General features: G+C 39.1%; 1 protein-coding gene across 1 annotated transcript in view; it reads left to right on the forward strand.

Moving 5' to 3' along the window:
* The first annotated feature begins 1594 nt into the window (after positions 1 to 1594).
* Positions 1595 to 13288, forward strand: part of glis1a (GLIS family zinc finger 1a) — a 71535-nt gene continuing 59841 nt past the window's right edge. Inside the window, exon 1 of the mRNA XM_085389188.1 lies at positions 1595 to 1841. The gene's annotated coding sequence lies outside the window, so the exon portion shown is untranslated. The remainder of the gene's footprint in view (positions 1842 to 13288) is intronic.

Genomic DNA, 13288 nt, shown 5'->3' on the forward strand with positions numbered 1-13288 from the left:
CTATCAGAATCATACAGTGATAAAAACAGTTTGTATGTATGGAAAACATTTTTCCCAGTACTCATTAGCAGTTTAGAGATTTTGCCCTGTGAGGTTGGTTAAAACTACCAAATGTTCCAATTTGATTGAAGTAAGTTTACTATGAATTATACCTAAAGCTTCTTTAATCATAGTAACCATGAAATCTACAGACGTGAAACTAGCCGGCATATGTGTGGTTTACTAAGGTTAAAACTTTCTATTTAAACGATGACTATATATATAAAAAAATGCCTTAAATCTATGTATATTATAGCTAGACTATAGTGATATACATGCCCAAATTATGACTAAAGACTCAATACTTCACACATACAACATATTACATGTAGAAGGTGCAAGCTTCCACCAAGACAGCTCACTCCTGGGCAGTTTTTTATCCTAAAAAAAAGAAATGCTCTCGTATTTTCCTTTTAAAATGTAAAGCCACTGTCCATGAGCAAATATAGGTGAATTTACCTGAAGATAATGTAAACAGGCTACAGCAGTCTGAGAGTGTAGTATAAAACGGTGGTCCTTTTGTTCTTGATCAGCCAAAAGGGACAATTTATTTACAAGAACTCCATCCTTACCACACCAACAAACTCCCAAACCGATTTTACCAATCAGTGTAAAGTTTCTTATCTTATATATCTAAAAACAGGAGCAGATAAAGTAGATCAGTATGGTACAATGATGTAGCCCAAATTTGTCCCACACACAATATAAATTTTATTAATATAATTCTTTTTGAGATTAAAATCTATTTTTGTAGATAAATATCAAAGTGCCATTTCAAGAAAAAAGTTAAAATAATTGTCACCCTTGTTCGAGATTAAACTTGAAATATTATTTCAACTTTTCTTTCAAAAATACTATCCCAAAATAGTACTTCAAGATTTATCTCTATTTTTTCATTTTAGTTTCTAAACCAACAACAATAGAAAAAAAAATTCTAAATAAAAACAACTTTTTTGTTTCTTTTGATGAAAAATAAATGCTTGAATGTTAGATGTTGATATTTTTGAGTGATCATCTCAAAGTTTCAACTCAACAACACAAAAATCCAAGTTCTTTAGAAATACCTAACTTGAAATTCTGACTTACAGAGGGCATGGGGTGGCTGTACATCAGGAGGTAGTGCAGGTCACCTACTGATTGGAAGGTTGGTGGTTTGATCCTTGGCTCCTCTAGTCTGCATGTCAAGCCCAAGTTGCTCTCCGATATGAATGTGTGTGAATGTAGTTAGAAAGCATTAAGTACAGAGAAAGTGCTTGTGTGTTTGGGTGAATGTGGCATGTTATATAGAGCGCTTTGAGTACTCTGGGAGAGTAGAAAAGCGCTATATAAGAATCAGTCCTTCCATAGCTTCCATACATACTGGCTGCAAGGACAACATAAAATGAAAGCACTTCAACGTTTCTCTGTTTTATTAATATTTTCCCTCTAACTCAGATTGGGGGCCAATCATATTTAGACTCACCACATACCCCCCTTCTGGACACGCCCCTGGTCTAAGTCGTTTTTTTTAAACTTTTTTTTTTTTTTTTTACTTCGTTGCTCACTGTTAAAACACTACAGACTCAACGAGCGCTTCATATGCAGCATTATGAAAGAGCTTTAAAAGCAGTAACAGATGCTTACAGATGAACGTATATTAGCTCACGTCGAGGGGAGAGAGTTCGTGCGTGCGCGCGCGGGCAGCTAGGCAGCTGCAGCTCTTGAGCCGACAGCTCTGCAGTGACAGTGGGAAGTACAATCCGCGTGCAGTCAGCGCGAGGCAAAGACCTACTGACAACAAGCTGATGAGGGGACACCACACGGTAAGAACAGCTGGCCTGATGTGACTTTACTGCACTTTTATGAAGTTTTTTTCACGATTTTTTTCGCTGTCATGGAGTTTAACGCGTTAGCACGTTTGAAACAATATGATGTGTTTTCTCCTAACGAAGCCCCCACCACCCCAAAAAAAAAAACCCCCAGAAAACTAAGAGTTTCTGTAAATGGACTCCAGCTGATGTATGATGGATGCAAATGTACAGTGACCTGTCAGGAGTTTTATGATAAGTGAGGAAAATCATCGCTGGGTGGAAGAAAATAGTTCCACGCTGTCCTCAAGAAATGTTATTATCAGGTCTAATCTTACCTCTGTATCTTGGATTACACAAGAACTTATTCTGATTGTGCAACAAGCATTTGAGTAAGGCAATTAAGAGCTATACACTATAGTGAGCTCATGCCCAAATGGTTCCCTGTGATAGTTTCCCTCCTGTTACTTATGGGACTTTTCCTTTCCACTCCTCTGCAGTCTGCTGATTTATGTAATGTAGCTGGAATGAAAAGTGCTGCGCAGGGGGTGGAAATCTGGCTTACTGAGAGGCAAACCGATGAGGAGGCTTGTTTTAATCATTAGTCTTATGGTGTCACTGACATGCAGCTTGTGCTGGGAATTGATGGTTTTGAGATGTACATTGAGGTGGGGAATCACTGATAATTTATTAACTTAATTTAATGTTATATATGTGACTCTTAAAGGAGCAATAAACAAGATTTTTGGCTTTTTCAGAAACCACTAAGTTACTTTAATATGCTTTTGGGAGTTTGATCAGGTTGTTGGTCAACACTGATGACTCACAGATTATTTCACCAGATGCTCAGATTGTTTGTTCAAGTTCTCACATGGACCATGGTGCTACGAGCGGGAAATCAGCAGCAAGCCAAGGTTTGTTTCTACCTAAAGTATTTGTTTGGCCTGACAGTTGTGCTGTATGTTCGCCTCAACTTCTCACCGGGGAGAGAAAATAACAATAACATTTCAGTTTTAGTGGATTGTTTTACTATTGCCGCTTTCAAAATGTAAACGGCAGATTCAAAATGTGTCATTGGGTTACAGGGCTGGACTGGGACAAAAAATCGGCCCGGGCATTTTGACTAGAGACTGGCCCACCAGGTATTATAGGAAAAACCATAAAGCCTTTGAATGAAAACAAACGCTGTTGTCACAGTGATGTACACTGTCTTGTTGGTATATATGTATCAGTCTAATAAACTTAAACCTACACCATCCTCCCTATTCTGGTATTCTAAACTGTACCCGAAAGTAGACTGCTTGGTCGAGTTAACCTCCTAAACTATCTAGAACACATGGTGAAAACCTGAAATTAAGACAGAGGAGACTAGAGGTGAGACATGATCATTACTTGTCACGGTCCTGGGTCGGGTCGACCCAGCATTTTGAGTTTCTTATGTTTTGGTTTATTTTTGCATTATGGATTGGTTATTCTCTGGTGATACTGTTTTGATTACAATTATATTCTGATTCTTTAGTTATCTGATGATGATGTTGATGATGATTATGTCTGGTTTAGGTTTTGTTATCTTGCCCTTATGTTTGGTTTAGGTTGCCTGTGCTTAGTCTTCTCTGCCCATATGTCCCTCTGTTTGTCCATGACGTCATTATGCCTGTTTACGAGTCTCTCTGTCTGGCGTGTGCTTCCTGTCTTATTTTGTAGGTCTGTGTCCTTTGTCAGTGCGTTCAGCTTTGTGCTCTCCCTGTCTCGTCAGTGTAATCAACGTCAGCTGTGTCTCCCAGCTGTTTCCTCTTTGCTCCGTTCACCTCTTGTATTTAGTGTCTGTGTCTTCCCCTACTCGGTGTCGCATCGTTAACGTCTGTTCACCCTCACTTGCTGCGTGTTTAGGATTTCCAGTCCTCCTGCATCTCTGTTTAGAGTTTTGTTTGCTTTTGTGAGTTTTATTTTATCTTGATGTTCTGCTCCAGCAATAAAGCTGCATTTTCTGTCTAAACCTCGTGTCCTGAGAATCCTGCATTTTGGGTCCACCACTCCTGCCTGCCTGCCACACAGCCGACCATGACATTACTGATTACTGATGACAGATTTAGATATATTTTCATAAACCATTCATTTGCCACATCAATAAACAGCATGGCAGGGCAAAATATTTTTTCTAACATGGCAACCTTTAAAAAGTGAAAGGAGATAGAAAGACAGGTGAGAAAGAATACAACTTTCCCCTGCACAGTTACCAGCTGTCAGCTACATATAAAAAGGATCCTGGTGTTATTTGTCTCTCAGAAACAGTTCATAACTTCCCTTCAACTCATTCATGTCACCTAAAAGGTAAACCTGTTTCTCCATCACCTGTTCAGCTCTGATGATTCAGTAAGGACATCTCCTGGTTTCATCTTCATGTTTCCCTCTCACCAGATAACCAAACCAACATCATGACCAGCAGCTTTTACAGCTGTGGCTCCAGCAAACATCAGCTGATACTAGAAATGAATAATAAATAAATTCTAACAACAGCTGATCAAGCTTAAACGTGCTGCTGTTGTTTAGTGCGACATCCGCTGGTTTCTTCTTTCTGGCGCAAAGTGGGCAATAAACAAATGAGAGAAAAGCCGATCAGCTGATCATTGATCAGTTTCATTATTGAAGTAGAAACAGGACAGGGAGGGGGGAGAATGAGAGAAGAAGAGGCAGCTGTGCAGCAAAGACAGAATAACTCCAGCTTTGTGTCTTTTTCATTGTAGCTGAAGTCCGGGACAAACTGTGCTCCTTTTCACCTCAATACGAAACGCGCAATATTTTCTCTGAATACGAGACGATTCCGTTTTTTACAGGACGGTTGGAAACTCTAATAATTAACCTTATAAATAAAATAAGATAAAACAAGTTCAACATCAATAACATCATAGCACCCGCCCAGCTGTATAGAAACTCCGTCATGCTAGCTAGTACGCCGTACGAGCTATTGTAACTGACTGTGAAAAGTCAGCATAACGAAAATAAACTCCACCTAAACTTGGTTTATATCTGACCCAGATAGACTGCAGGTCATAACTTCTTACCTAAAGTTCAGTTCACCGCCTTGGGTCTCTGCTCCTCCTGCCTTTCCGTCATCCACCTGCCAGCGTGTTGTATCTGCTGGCCTCCACCACTTGCTAATGTTACTGAATCTGTAGAAGCTCCGCAATAGCCACCACCAAACAACTGAGTTATTTTTACACATCTCCCTTCATCTGGCCAATCCGCCACCTTTCAGTGTTTATACCGTTACGGAAAAAAAACGAAAAATCACCATCGGCCCGCCGGGCAAATGCCCGGTATGCCCGATGGCCAGTCCAGCTATGTTGGGTTACAACATGGCTGTAACCCAGTTCCTGAGAAGCCCCCTCTGATCCCCAGTATATATTGAAATGTTATCATTTCCCTTAGGAACTGAGAGACCAACAAGCTTTGTAGTTGGAAAAATATGTTGGTTAATGAATTGTTTAGCGGCATCATTAATTACCTCTGCTGAATGGGTTATGGAATTGGTTCGGTTCGTTTTTCCGTTTGTTAGGGAGATTACTTATTTGCAGGTTTTTGATGTTTAATAATGCAGCAAGGTTTTTTTTTTTAAAAAGAATACAGTTTTCTCTTAAATATATTACTTGAGTTCTTATCTTTGCTCGCTGTCTTTTTTAGTGATAATATCTGACTTCATGCTGCTGTTTTAAATGTTAGACCTAAAGCAGAGATTAATGCACTGGAAAAACAACTTATTAATTACAACACATCATTATTTTCAGAAGTCTTGGGCAATTCTTCATGTCATGTCATGTCATTAATGCTGTCACCATCAGTTTTGTATTTTCTTTTCTTTTTTTGCCCTTAGATTTAGAATGAAACTGATGCTCTTGGATTCAGGAAATATTGATGCAATCTTTACTATTTTCTGACCTTTTATATTTAAAAAAAAAAAAATGTTAAAGGCAAGAAAAAGGTTCCCCAAAGCAAAAATACATTAACGATTTTAGATTGCGTCTTTGACATCCTTATTGTTCTCAGCCAGTTTCAAAAGTTCATTACTGACAGATTTTCCAACAGGGGATTCACCGATCTAGCCTTTGGATTAAGATCCGATGTTGATCTACTCTTGTTCTTTAGCCTTTATTTATATAAAGGTGTGTAGATTTCCAGGTGAGCTCACATTAGTCCCATCTTAACTCAAAACACTAAGTCCTGTGTGTCCTGTGTGTCTGTTCTCCAACACAAGAATAGACTTAGCGGATCCCTTGCTTTAAAACAGGACCTGTTTAATTACGTCCTGTGTTTTACTCCTTCACTCTTCCCACACCACTGCTACAACATGGTAGAAACTAGCAGCTAGTTTGGAGCTATTTCACACTTGTTATAGCAACAGCTTTTATTTGTATGTTTGCAGCACTTTGGGATTTAACCTCAAGCTGTTAAGTCAGCTAAGTAAGGTCAAGTGAATTGACACAACTGAAAAGTTCCACTGACAAATCTTTCCTTGTTAGTTTCGCTCTCTTGCTAACTTTCACTATTGCTATGTTTGGTTTGACGCTTTAGAGAAGCTTTTATTGCATTTATGGTAACATAGTGTGTCTTACTGAACCCTCAGTCAAGGTGTCAGTGTTGTATCAGAACTGGAAAAAGTTGCATTCATGCATGTTTGTTTACTTATTTATCTGACGTTTCGTTTATCTGATGTGCTGCTGTTGATTTCTGAGCCAAGTCAGAAGATGTATAGCTAATATTCAGAATGCGTCCTTGTTTATCTTTTTAAGATGCAACATTTTAATACAAACAGTACTAAAGTACATTAAACATAAACACAACAACTAAAAGCAGCAACTGGAAAAATGGCAATCGCTAAAAAAACGTAGATAATTGAAAACCAATCTAGGAGAGTGTTGCCAAAATTGTGCAAAGCTGCTTTTAATGTGGCATTTTCCCCAAATGATCTTGAAAATCTCCTCAAAACTGTAAACGCAAATAAATTCTTGAAATAAGTTTGTTGTAATGCAGTCAGTTACTGCTCCTCCTTTGATCATCTAATATTCCACCCACTTCTCTAAATTTGTGTAAAACCAGTTGATGGGAAAAACCTGCTGATTCAAATTTGTCTAAAATCTGATCAGATTTTGGCTGGGGAAAAAAAAAGGCTAATGCTATTCCCTCTGGTGGCCATTAGAGGTCTTTCAAAGTCATACGCTTTGTTTCGAAAGACCTCTTAATACTTGTGTTTACATTACGTAGGGAAAGATGACCTAATGTATTTAATTAAGAGTTCTGCAGCGAACCCTGGGTCATATGGGATGAATTAGTGTTAGGCAAGAATTTAATTTGCTTTTTCATACATAAATATTTGTTTCCACATCTTTGAAAAAACAGCCTGGAGTCTGAATTTGTCACATCCGATCTCATGCTAGTTCGAGCTGTTGTTTTATGACAGAGCATGTTGATGAAATGGGTCGTCACTTGTTTTTCTCAGCTGCCCAACCCCTGCATACCTTTCACGGACATTAACAGTTATTGCCCTAAAAGCACAGAGTCATTTTGGTTTCGTTCAGAAATATTATTCCTGGCCAGAGGTGCGTTCTCTTTTGCAACACCCGAGGGTGACACAGCTGGGTAATACAACTCGCTTCAAGTATCCGAGGTAACTGTTTCAACATTGTTTCTGGTGTTTATTAACTGCGGGCAAATGTCTTTTTAAATCATGTTTACTTGGGAAATTATTTCAACTCCCAGAACTTTTCTTCTTTGCGCAGTCCAGTGAATTAGTGGGATTATAGGAGTTCCAGTTAATACAAGGAGGGTACTTTATCTGTAAATGACAATTATAAATCCCAGATTCATGCTCAAGGTTATTTTCACAGCACATGAAAACAGATGTATTAAATGTGTGCGGGAGTGTATGAATGTATCTATAGTGTCTCTGGTTTAGAAATGAATCCAGATTGTGTTGCAGGGAAAGGTTCCTCCTTGGGCTTTGTTGATTTTGTGTTGGACTTGATTGAAACTTGGATACCTTAAATATTTAAATGCATTAGATGTCAATGTTTGAACAAGAGATAAAGCAACAGTGAATGATCTCAAACGATGCCTTAATCACTTTCGACACTATACTGGATTGTGTATTAAAGCTTTTTTTTTTATTCATTTGGTCCCCAGTATTTAAATATGGTTTATTATAAAGCAAATAGTGTAAATGTAGTGGCGTACAAGAGATACTGATACAGGTACAACCCTTTCCCCCTCAGCAGCTGGTAAGCTGTAAAGCAGGGTTTATGCTTTCCATATCTATGAGTCTGCTGTGGTCTATATAGTCCACTGGGGTCCCAGTCATGTAAATTTTGGAGTTTGGAGATAGTTGGGGTTGGTGGTCCGCGCAGAATGTACATCACAGTGCACCAACTATGGTTGCACCCAGGCAGCAAACTTCAAGTGGACTTCAAAGACTGATGTGCCATCGAGTCTCCAGCTGTCCATGTCCACAACAGAGTATAATCTAGGCTTCACATATTACTAAAGTTAAAAGGTGGCAATAATGCACCCAGTAGCTTTTTAAGCTACCATTTAAAAACACAAGTAGAGTAAGAAATTATTACTAGCTATATTTCCGTGGAAACTGAAATGTTTTTCTTTTTGCCATCCAGAAGTAAAAATTTCAGTTAATTATCTGAAAAGTTTGTCTTACAAAGTCAAACGTCTGAGAAAATAATAATAATAATGGATTGGATTTATAAAGCGCTTTTCAAGGCACCCAAAGCGCTTTACAATACCACTATTCATTCACTCTCACATTCATACACTGGTGGAGGCAAGCTACAGTTGTAGCCACAGCTGCCCTGGGGCAGACTGACAGAAGCGAGGCTGCCATATCGCGCCATCGGCCCCTCTGGCCAACACCAGTAGGCAAGTAGAGTAAAGTGTCTTGCCCAAGGACACAACGACCAGGACGGAGAGCCCAGGGATCGAACCGGCGACCTTCCGGTTACAGATGCGATTCCAAACCCCCTGAGCCACGGTCGCCCGTTATCAAAACCCATTATCATGGGGGCAGCAGCCTATTTTTTTTCTCTTCTCAGTGGTGGAAATAAGCTTCCATCGGCGTCGAACCAGTAAAAAGTTGAGGAGAAACGTCATCAAAAAGTCCTGCCAGGAAAAGCTAGCATGTCCCAATCTGAGAGCAGACTTAGTTAAGGTGCTCTATTGGATTGTGGAGGCATTTTTAGTACAATGATCTTTGTGACATGATTTGGACTTTGTGACGTCATGCATTATCCTAATGTAAACAGTCAACAGAAGATGGGTTCGTTAAAAGGATTGGACGTGGTCCAATAATCAGGTAGGCTGGGCGATATGGTCCAAAATTCATATCTCGATATTCTTTAGTTGGATGGTGATATACGATATATATCTCGATATATATTTTTTAAGCCATAAAGTAAGAACAGAAAGAGAGTTCTTAGTTAAAGCTGTTTCCCAGATGTCACACAGGCACTTTTACTAACATACAGCGTAGATGTACATGAAAAATTACTCAGAAATAAATTATCAGCATTTATTAAATAATAATGCTCTATAAATAAAATAAAACAATGTTGTTTTTGTGCATAACAAAAAGCTCACAATTGTGCAGTCAAAATGTAAAGTAAAAGACGCTGAGCATAATAACAAAGACACAGATTTCACAGCTGCTCTGTTCCCAAGTTCTACTGCGTGACTGACAGCCGGGAGTTTGAAATCCGCTTTGTAACCATGTCTCTTAACAGGAGCCATTTCTGGTCATTATACACACAAAATACAGTAATATTACGTTGAAGCACAGTACGTATCACTCCGCGAGGCTCCTGACTACGGTAGCCGTAATGCTCCAACAATCCATCAAGCGGTGCAGCTCCGTAGTTTACCAAAGTCGTACTAAAACATTTTTTGACAGATTTCTGAGCGCAGTGTAGCACATTAAATCGGTTTGCGATCAGTAAGCACAACCAGAATTTATACATAAGGCGACATTCTCAACAGAATACATTATTCTGCTGCTCATCTGACACTCCAAATAATAGTAATAATAATTAGTGCTGTCAGCATTAATCTTGTTAAAACGACGTTAACGCCAAAACTGCATTAACGCGGCAAATCTCCGTTAACGAGTTACTGCGGAACGCCCCGTGCGTGGGGTTGCACGGCGTCAATGCGTTAATGAGCTAACCGCACTAAGATAACGCTGGCCACACTAAAATGGTAATCTCCAAATGTTTTCTTTTTACCAACCAGCTCCTCTTTGATAGCTGCCGTGTCCATCTTTTCGTTGCCTGCAGGTGAAGCGATGGGGGAGGGGGAGTTGTGTTCAGTGAAGGAGAGGCGAAGCAGAGTAACGTTGCGTAGAGACAAAAGTGGACGAAAAAGAGGCAAACTTGCGGCTCCACAAGTATAATTATAAGGTAACATAGACTATATCAATATAAACGATACTGTCACATCTGATATCTCGTATAAAAATATAGCGATATATTTAAAACTCGATATATCACCCAGCCTTAAGCTGCAGTGTTTAAACGATGCTCAGCTGGTACTAAGGGCCCCCCAGAAAATACCCCCCCACATCATTATACCCTCACCACCAACCTGCACTATTGCTACAAGGTGGAATAGACCCATGCGTTCATGTTGTTGGGACCTAATTCTGACCCTACCATCTGAATTTTGCCTCAGAAATTGAGACTTATCAGATGAGGGAATGTTTTTTTAGTCTTTTGTTGTCCAATTTTGCTCTGGTGTGGTCTTCTGCTGCTGCAGCTTATATGCAGGTTTGACATGTTGTGCATTCAGAGGTGATCTTTTGCATACCTTGGTTGTAAAGAATTTATTTGAGTTACTGTTGCGTTTCTAACAACCTGAAAGACTGTGCCTATTCTCCTCTGACATCAACAAAGCATTCTCACTCAGAACTGCTGCTCACTGGATATTTTTTTCTTTTTTGGACCCTTCTTTGTAAAACCTAGAGCTGACTATGTGGGAAAATCCCCAAAGACCAGCAGTTTCTGAAACGCACAGACCAGCCTGTCTGCCACCAACAATCCTGTCACGTTCAAACTCACTGAAATCACCCTTCTTCCTCGGTTTGATGCTCGGTTTGAACTTCAGGAGTTTGTCTTGAGCATGTGTTCATGCCTAAATGCATTGAGCTGCTTAATTGTCTGATTAGAATGAATTATGAATAGAATTAATGAGGAATTAAATTGGCATACCTAGCACAGTGACTGGTTAGTTCCTTTTTAACTCCTTCTAGCTCCGCTTTTGGTCTTCACCAACTTTGAGGGAAATGTCTGGCCTTTGGTCTGGTTAATGGTCCACTGTGTTCAGATCTAATCTATTTCTGGCTCTCTTTTGGTCCTTAGCAGGTGGTGTTTAGTGTATTTTTAGGGCTTCATACTGAATAAAAAGCCATGCGTGGTGGTCAAAGTAAACCAAAATAATACATCCATAGGCCGTAAAACCAAAACAATGATTGATCTAACTGATCAAAGCTGTTGGGTAAAGGCAGAGCTGGCAGTAATCCTCTGTGGGAGACCTCTTCCATTTTTACATAATGAAAAAAATATCAGCAAGTGCAGTTTAGGGTATATTAAGAACATGTCCCATATTTTAAAGCTCTGTTGTCTTTTGTTACAGTACAGTTTTGAAGATGAACACACATTCATAAAGGATAACAAAATAAAGCTAATTGGTTTATTTCCCATGGGGTCTTCAGCAGGAGGTTGGAGCAGAAGCAGCAAGAGAGCAGAGCAGAAAGTGATTAAATCAATGCAGCAGCAATAAACAATGTGCCAGCAAACAGATTGGTAAATAACTCGGCAACAAAGAGGAACTGTCCTAGAAAAATGACAAAATTATTATGTTAAATTAAAAGTATACTTCTTACAGAGCATGTAGCCACTGCCAGTAGCAACATCATGTGCTGTTTTTTGCATTAGTTTGTGTTGGGACGTGTGCACTAAAGAGAGTAACAAACTCAATGCAGAGGGAGTTGTTGCAATAAAGTTCAAATATTATTACTGGGAACCTCCTAAGACTAACATACAAGCATAACAAATATAGCAGTTAAATTAAAGAGATCTGTCAAAATTAATGATGGCTTGAAGAATCTGCAGAGCGACATATGCAGCTTTCATCTACTCCCAGAAGGAAATCAATTTACATTTCTGTGTTTATTTTTTATTTTTATTTTTTTAAAGAAAGAAAAAAGGAGTGTTTCAAAGGTGGCGTAGGGTCTGCTGGAACTGCAGGGAGAAATGTTGAAGTAAAACATGAGTTTTCACTGATGCTTACAAAGAAGAGGGTTGGTGAGAGTTGTTTTGAAATGAATACTCAGAGTACAGTTAAGATTGTGTCCTGGAACTTGTTAAAAGCATTACTTTAATGAGTATTTTGATGTGCTTTTTTTTTCTCCCCCCTTTCTTGCGTGACTGTGCCATATTCACTCCTCAGCATCCAAGTGCAAGAGAGTGAATAAGGTAGAGAGATATGACTCAAACTTTCACTCCTTTGGGGAAAGTTGTTGTTGTTCTAACAGTGTACTCAGTAATACGTTCACTTCCATATGTGGAAGTAGACGCATGCATGCATTTCTTTCTTTGATGCAACTGAGAAAGTTCTATTTTCTCCACATATTGTAATTACTGTGTGAAGCTTCCACTCTAAGGCTTAAGACCATCACCTCTGTGTTAGGTCTGATAAAGGTAGAAGGTCATTAAACCCTTACCTCCACAGTGAGGCTGTGTATAGTTTCAAATGGTTTCGCACACATGGACCTTACCGACATCTAATCAAAGTTGCTCGTTTCCTGCCATTTCTGTAACTTTCTGAAGCTGATAATCACGCTGTGATTAGCAAGCTGTGCGGAGCTAAGAAATAAACCCGGCTTCTCTCTCAGCTCTCTTTCAGATGTTACGCAATTATTTCTGTCATTTTCAATGCGAACAATGAAGCGCAACACTATGATTCTCTTCCAGAAAATTCACCATTATCTCTGGATGTCTCCATTGTGGCTTTCTTCATTTTATGATTGCTGGCTTTTCATTCTGTCTTAGTGTTGCCATTTTAAACAGCTGTAAACACTTCTGACTTCCTTCCTTTTATTGATTGTGTATGTTTTCCTAGCTCACACTACGATTTATTTGTTTTTGACACACACACACACACACACACACACACACACACACACACACACACACACACACACACACACACACACACACACACACAGAAGCATGTACTGGGCAAAAGTATCTGGTGTCAGAGTATATTTAAATATAATTTTGATAGCACACGTTAGATAAAATAGCCATGCACAGCTACAAAGCATGCAGAATTACAGTGAAATGTAACTTGAACTGTAATTCAGTGTAGAGGTGGGTGATACAGCTTCAAAATTATATCACAATATTTTA

The sequence above is a fragment of the Rhamphochromis longiceps genome, linkage group LG18 (assembly GCF_057381845.1).
Source record: "Rhamphochromis longiceps isolate RC_006_pf linkage group LG18, R_longiceps_female_GT1.1, whole genome shotgun sequence".
In the NCBI taxonomy this organism is placed as follows: domain Eukaryota; kingdom Metazoa; phylum Chordata; class Actinopteri; order Cichliformes; family Cichlidae; genus Rhamphochromis; species Rhamphochromis longiceps.